The sequence below is a fragment of the Saimiri boliviensis genome, chromosome 10 (genome assembly GCF_048565385.1).
Source record: "Saimiri boliviensis isolate mSaiBol1 chromosome 10, mSaiBol1.pri, whole genome shotgun sequence".
NCBI lineage: Eukaryota > Metazoa > Chordata > Mammalia > Primates > Cebidae > Saimiri > Saimiri boliviensis.
In genome coordinates, this window is record NC_133458.1 from 32,837,531 (window position 1) to 32,845,381 (window position 7,851).

Here is a 7,851-nt window from a genome sequence, read left to right on the forward strand (position 1 = left end):
TCAACATGTACAGTCTAACGTTATATCTCAGAGTTAAGTAATGTAGGCTCTTTCTCAAAATCACTTTTTTCTGAATTTAGAAGATTCTTTTAGGAATGAACACTTTTGATGGGAAAATACGTTTATTTGAAATTCAGCTTTTACTTCAAGTTTTGCTTCACAGTTTTTCTTTTTGGTTAAATTCAGGTAAAATTAATATTAGAGTTTAAACACAAAAAAGTATATTAAGTACAATAATTTCCTAAAATCCTTATTCTATAGCTATATATCTATCCATCCACTTGGCTTTATAACTAAACATTTAGACAGCTATCCATAAAAATGTCCACCAAATATTTAATGAAAAAATGTTCTGAGTAGCAAGATTGGGGATATTTTAAATAACTGTTTTATTTTAGAATAGCTTTACATTCACAGAGAAATTGTGAAGATATTACAGAGCAATCTAATATACCTCACAACCAATTCCCCCACTAAGAACATCTTACATTAGTGCAAGGAAATATGCATTAGTATAATGTGATTATAATAACATCATAAACAATGAGTCAATATCAATACACTACTATTAACTAAAATCATATTCTATTCATATTTTCTTAGTATTGATATAATATCATTTTTTCAGAGATTCCATTTAGGATGCTACATTACATTCAGTCAGATGTCTCTTTGGACTCCTCTTGTCTATGACAGCTTGCACATCCTATTTTGTAGAATGTTCTTCAGTTAAGATTTCTATGGTGTTTTCCTAATAATGAAACTTGGATTATTGGTTTTTAGAAGGCCAGAGTGATAAAATGTCATTCTCATCACATCATATCAAAAGTACATACTTTTATCAGGACATCACTGTTAATATGAATTTTGACCGTTTCACTGAGATAACATTTGTCAGTTTTTTCAATGTAAAGGTTACTGTTTTTTCCTCCTTTCCAAATTGTACTATCTGAAAGAAAAACACCATAAACAGACTAAAGAATGAAGAGTTAGGCTCCACTTCCTTGAGAGCAGAATATGTACATAAATTATTAGGTTGGTGCAAACAACATTGTAGTTTTTGTCATTAAAAGAACAGCAAAAACCACAATTCCTTTTCCACCAACCCAACATTTGTAATTCTTTGGCATGAAAGATTTCTCCATTTCCCTCCAACATAATTATCATTTATTCACATTTATCTCTAACAATATGGACTGACTTTATTTTATATTTTATAACTGCATACTACTTTATTGTATTGCTCAAATTCTTCCAGCTTTGGTTTTTAGGAGCCCTTTCAGTGGATTCCTGAGTCCATTTGACCTACTCCCATCATTGTGGGCTTGAGGGTGTTTTTTTAGAGGGGTGCTCCATTACATTCTGGCACTGCAGGGTGCTCTAGGCTCATCTTGTATAATTCCTGCCCCAGTCCTAGAATCATACAGTTCTCCAAGGAGTCTTGGTCCCTTTTATCAGAGAATTGCATTAGAAATCAATATCTGGATACAAGATGTGTTTATTGCTATGGGTATGTGAGTGCTTCTAGTTCCTCTCAGCCGAGAGAGCAAGAAACTGTATATATATTAACTGTGTATATATTCATCTCTATTTCTGTATGTAGCCATCTGAATCAATTTTAAGCCAAACATGAGTTCATAGTGATGTCTCCAACTCTATAGATCATTCTAGCCTTCTACTTTTGCTATGACTTCCCATTCCAGCAGCAAAAAACTTAGCTTCCATCATTTGACATCCATTTGTCTAACTGCTCAGTTCCAATATTCATATATATATATACAGTGGTTTCATAATTGTTAACTGATACCCCCAAAGGAAACAAATTTGTCAACTATAGTAAAATGCTTATTCACATTGCTTTTTGGCATTAGTCTTTCAGATGCTACTCATTTACAAAGTTACTTAGGTGAGCCTCTTTGCCCCCATTCTCTTTAGTGAATTTTTTCTATAGTTGTTATGCAGTTGGATAATTTGTCTCAGTTGGCATTCCATCCTGTGATTTCTTAGCATCTTATGTGACTTTTTATTTGCATGCATTAAGGCATATTCTTTGTGCTACAAAACTCAATGGGTTTTGACAAATGCAGTGTCATGTATCATATATGATATCCATATCAGAATTAAATTATCAGGCAGAATGGCTTTACTACACTAAAAATATCCTCGTGCTTCACCTATTCAATCTCCTCCCCATTAGGTATCCTTTCTATGCTTGCTTCCTTAGAGTTTTCTGTTTCTTATTTTAAAAATTAGCATGTATAATTTGCTTACAAATTGAAGACGTTAAACTTTTTAAATGAGACCTATTTCTTTAAATTTACTTCATTAAGGAAGCTGCCAGGGTGAAACAGCATACTTAGAATGAGTATTCAATGTCTTTAAAACAAAAGGAATATAATAGTACCTCAACATTAAAAGTTCTAAATTTAAAACATTGTTTCTGGGTAACCAAAACACCATTCTTTAAACACCGAACATTTTAGGGAAACAAATAGATGATATTTAAATGTTGTGGTATAACTATAAAAGATGCATCTCTATGTTTCTATTTAAGATTAAGATTGGCTCAAGTGGCTAAGAAGTGGCTAGAAAATTAAGAATAGCCACAGGCTCACTCAGACATCTTACACGTCCTACACTATGTGTTGCCTAGCAAGATGATGCAGCCTGGCCTGCGGATTTCCATCCCTGGCCAGGAGATTACCAGGTCTCTATGCCAATGAGACCTACAAACCCTGGCTGCTCTAGAGACAAGGCCACCTTAGCACAGATGCAACTTCATGAACCTTAAAACAAAGCCTTCCCTCACAAGATGGTTTACACTTTCTTTGTGAATTTAGAAAACAACAACAACAATAACAAAAACCTGGCAATTAACTCAGACTGAATAGAAGTACGCAAAAGAGGAAGAATCCTCCAAACTCCGAGAATGATCTTGTGATGAAAACCCTCTCACTCAGGCAGTTATCCTTCCCCTAGCTGCATCTGGCCAGGGCCTCCAGCTTTCTCCTGTTGTCCATCTTGTAGGAGCCCTGCCAGGATAAGCTTCTTGAACATCACACAGTGCCCAAGATGTATTTTTGATGTGAATCTAACAGAAAGGGAGGAACTGAGTCAACCAGGACCACCTGAGAGCCCCCAAACTTAATGACCATCTGAGAGCTGTGAACACGAGAAAGGTTTACAGCAGATTCGTTGCCTATATACTCTCCACAAAAATTACATGGAGGTGTCAAATATCTAAGGCAGATTGCAGTATCACCAATATCGCCTTTTGTTTCCAAATGTTATGTTACTTTTGTTGTAAAAATAATTTTAAAAGGACGTTACTGTTATTTCTAAAACAAACTTTTTGAAACATCTAATTTCTCTTCCTCTGTGTAAACAATTTAGTTTTTCTCTTATTCTAGCTTTAGCAGCAACAATAATAATTAATAAACCTTCATAATTGAGGTGAATACATTAACTGAAAAACTAATGTCATCTGAAAACCCACCCTGTGGACATTTAACTTTCAGATTCCTTGTATTTTTTCCAAGTAAAAATTTGAATAATATTGTATTACAGAGGATTAATAAGATAAAATAAAAACTTTAAAATTTCGGTAATATCCTTCTTATTGCAATGTTTATGATTTCATAGTACCTTTTTGCCTCTTATAGGACAATGACTATTCTATCCTGTATTATAATTATTTTTATACAAGCAATTAAGTGCACAAACATTGCTAAGAGCTTGATGTGGGTAACAGATTTCTTTTGGGAACTGGAGATGGGCAAAGGTCCAAAGAAATAGTCTCTACAATGAAGGAACTTTTTACTTAGCTGGATAGATCCAGATACGATTTTTTAAAGTGCTAGGATTTAAAAATTTTAGAAAAGGTTAAGAGAAGAAGGGCTAAAGAGGAAGTAGTGATAGCTTATCTTACTCTCCTAAGTTTCTTACTTCATAATTACATTCAATCCAGTATATTTATCTGCATCCTTTCTGTTCCACTGAAAGCGCTCTCTCACTAAGATTGCCAGTGATCTCACACGCACTCTTAAAGAAAAATCAACCTAAGCAAACAGATATTGATTTTATTCTAATACTGTTGCCACCCATAGGGGAAGCAGTCCAGACACATCTGGATACTCATCTTATCTACAGTAAAGAGCAGAGAGTTTTGCTTTGCTTTGGCAGGCTGGGGTTGAAAGACTATGGCATCTGTATTTGGGTAATTGGCTTTACCCAAATAAACAGTGAATTTCCGCCTAACTTCATGACAGGGTAGTTTTACAGCTTACAACATGGTGACTGAAGTTAGGCTCCTACCTTTCTACAAAGTAAAGAGCTTTCTCTTTCTTGAAAATTACATTTCAATTAGAACAACCCTAGGTCCTTGGGAAAGACAGTCTTGAGTTGTAAAGCTTGCAAGAGGATTTTTTTTTTTAAATTTACATCTCAAGGAGGCAGACAAACACTTTAAAAATTATATATATATATATATATATATATATATATTTTTTTTTTTTAAGAAAATGCTTTAAGAGAGGTCAGTGCCTAGAAGCCTCTCTAAAGTTAATTCAAGCTGTGAAAACCATTTAGTTTCCCCTGGTGGGTGCTAAAGCAAATAAGGATTTTTAGATCCCATCTTAATCTGAAATTTTTATTTTTTCTTTTCATGAGCAACTCTTGTATATGTCAACCCTATGTTAGGCACTAATAATTCAAAAAGAACAGAATTATATTGGGATTGACTTCAAGGAATATTTTGGCTAAAATTCAGGAGACATTTCATTCTTCTTAGTAAGTCCTAAGTTAATTAGTAGGCTATATTTATAAAGCAATTCAGAACTCAGAGAAAACCATCACTCAAATAGTTTGTGATGTTATTAATTGCTCTGAACAAACAGTCTCTTTATTTTCTACTGAAAGTAACAATAAATAATGATCAGCTATTACCATAATGAGTTTTCTCACCATTTAGCTATTGGTTTCTCAACCTCGAAAGTTCAAACAGAATCAGAGACTCTCAGCTACCTGCCTTATTTTATAAAGGAGTTGGTGTAATAAAATTAATTTTCTGTCACTCTCCATCACCAAAATCTTGGTCATTTTCACTCTTTTAGGAATACTATTTATTTCTTTTATATTTGGGATAACTAAATCATTACAACTTTTTCTCTTTGCATTTTATGAATACCATAGTTTGAGCTTCCTCTATTTTCTAGCAGACACATGTAAAATGAATTTTACGAGTAAAAATTCTCTTTACATATTTCAGAATTCAAAAAAATGAATATTTTTCCTTTTTGTTATAATGTATATAAATTTATGAGTAAAAATTCTCTTTACATATTTCAGAATTCAAAAAAATGAAGAATACTTTTTCCTTTTTTGTTATAATATATATAAATTTTCTCATGGACTTGCTCACAACTTGCTATTTCATGCTCTTAAGAAGTAAGCAATGCTATGGCAGGGTTATCCAGGATCCTTTATTCCAGTTTCTTTACACTTTCCTGATTTTCCTCATCTTTTGATCACCCAGAAAATATAGCTGCTCTCCAAGATTCTATTTCATAACTGATCATCTTCTCTCCTTGATAAATAAAGTGGGCAATCTACTTTAGTTTTCCATTCACACCTTTGACCTCCTGTTGTGTGTTGATGATTTCTTGTTCTATGTCTGTATTAGTCTATTCTCATGCTGCTATGAAGAAATACCTAAGACTGGGTAATTTATAAAGAGAGAGGTTTAATTGACTCATAGTTTTGGTTGGCTAGGGAGGCCTCAGGAAACTTACATTCATGGTGGAAGGCACCTCTTCACTGGTGGCAGAAGAGAGAAAGAATGCCAGCAGGGGAAATGCCAGATGCTTATAAAACATCAGATCTCATGAGAATTCACTCACTATTATGAGAATAGCATGGGAGAAACCGCCCCCATGATTCAATTACCTCCCACAACACTTAGGGATTATGGGACCTACAATTCAAGGTGAGATATAGGTAGGGACACAGCCAAACCATATCAATGTCTTACATCTCTCACCTGAAGTTTATATCCTGTTTCCAACTGTCTAGAAGGCATCATTAGATATCTCACAAATATCTCAAGCCAAGTTATTTGCTTTTCCCTCGAACCTGCTTCTTCTCCTCTATTCACAATGTTGTTTGTTTGCTGCCCCCCACTCCAATTACCTAAATAAGTAACCTTAGAGAAGGCTTATCCCTAATACTTGTGGGGCCTTATCTAACATATTTAGTTTCTGCTCACCTACTCCCAAATATCTGGCCTTTGTCTATCTTTCAGAACAAAGAATATATAGGTAGTGGTCTGATTTATCCTCATGAGAAAGAGTCTGGCAAGAGGCCCACTTAGCCCTGGCAGTAGTGTAAGAGTAGTTTGGACAGGGTATTCTCTGTCCCAGGTACTCAGAGCATGCTTTGGAAGAGAAAGTGTGAACTCAGCTTAGCTGGGTCTTTTGTTCTGCCGATTTCACACCCTGTGGAAATGGGCCAGAGCAGGACTACGTAAAACTTGAGGTTAGGGCAAGGAACACTTTTGCCTGGATCCAAGGATGGCACCACCTTACCCCATCTTCATCTCTATCTTTTCTCTCACCACAGCATATTGATTACTAAGCCCTATTAATCAACCTCCAAAAATATTTCTCAGGTCTATTGACTCCTCTTCATATGCCCTTGTACAACTTTTGTTCAGAATTCCACCATCTCTCATTCTAATTATTTCCATATCCTTATTATTGGTCTCCTCCTATCCATCTTCCATACTGCAAATGCAACAGCCTTCCTAACACAGCCATCTGACTATGTTTTCCTGCTTAGTACTCTCAGTGGGTCACCATTCTCTGTAGGATAAAGTATAAACTCTGACCAGTGTTGTTTTGTGGAGTGGCTTCTATCAACCTAAGTTTGGTTTCTCCTGTCATCTACCCCCGAACCTCAACATTACTGAACAATCTACAGTTGTAACACTGATATACTCTATTTATTTATTTATTTAATTTTTTTTTTTTTTTTTTTTTGAGACGGAGTTTCGCTCTTGTTACCCAGGCTGGAGTGCAATGGCGCGACCTCGGCTCACTGCAACCTCCGCCTCCTGGGTTCAGGCAATTCTCCTGCCTCAGCCTCCTGAGTAGCTGGGATTACAGGCATGTGCCACCACACCCAGCTAATTTGTGTGTGTGTGTGTGTGTGTGTGTGTGTGTGTGTGTGTGTGTGTATTTTTAGTAGAGACGGGGTTTCTCCATGTTGACCAGGATGGTCTCGATCTCTTGACCTCGTGATCCACCCGCCTCAGCCTCCCAAAGTGCTGGGATTACAGGTGTGAGCCATCACACCCGGCAATATACTCTATTAAGTTCTACTTTTGTGCTTTATCTCCCAAGCTGATGCGCAAGCCTAGAACTGCTCAGCACTTCCTCTCTTCCTGCCTCCATCTGCCAACATACAACTGGCCCTTCTAAACACATGCCAAGGGCCTCCTTCCCAAAGAAGCCTTTATTTTTTAGAAAGACTTAGTAACTCCTTCAGAGCTATGTCAGAAGGCAGAGTGTGATGGGGTTTGAAGTCAGCCACAAGTGGACTTGAATCAGATTTCCACCTGTTATTACATGGTCTGGGTAAGATCATTAAATTTAAGTTTCTTAAACAGGAGAAAAACATCTACTTTTTAGGATGGCTATGACTATTAAATGAGATTATATTAATCTATGTGAAGCACTTAGCACAGTGCATGCCAAATGGTGGCTCCCTAAGAAATAGTTAGTATATTAATATATTTATTACTTACAGATATATGACTCTATTATTGTATCTTGTTTTATTTTCTGTACCCCATAG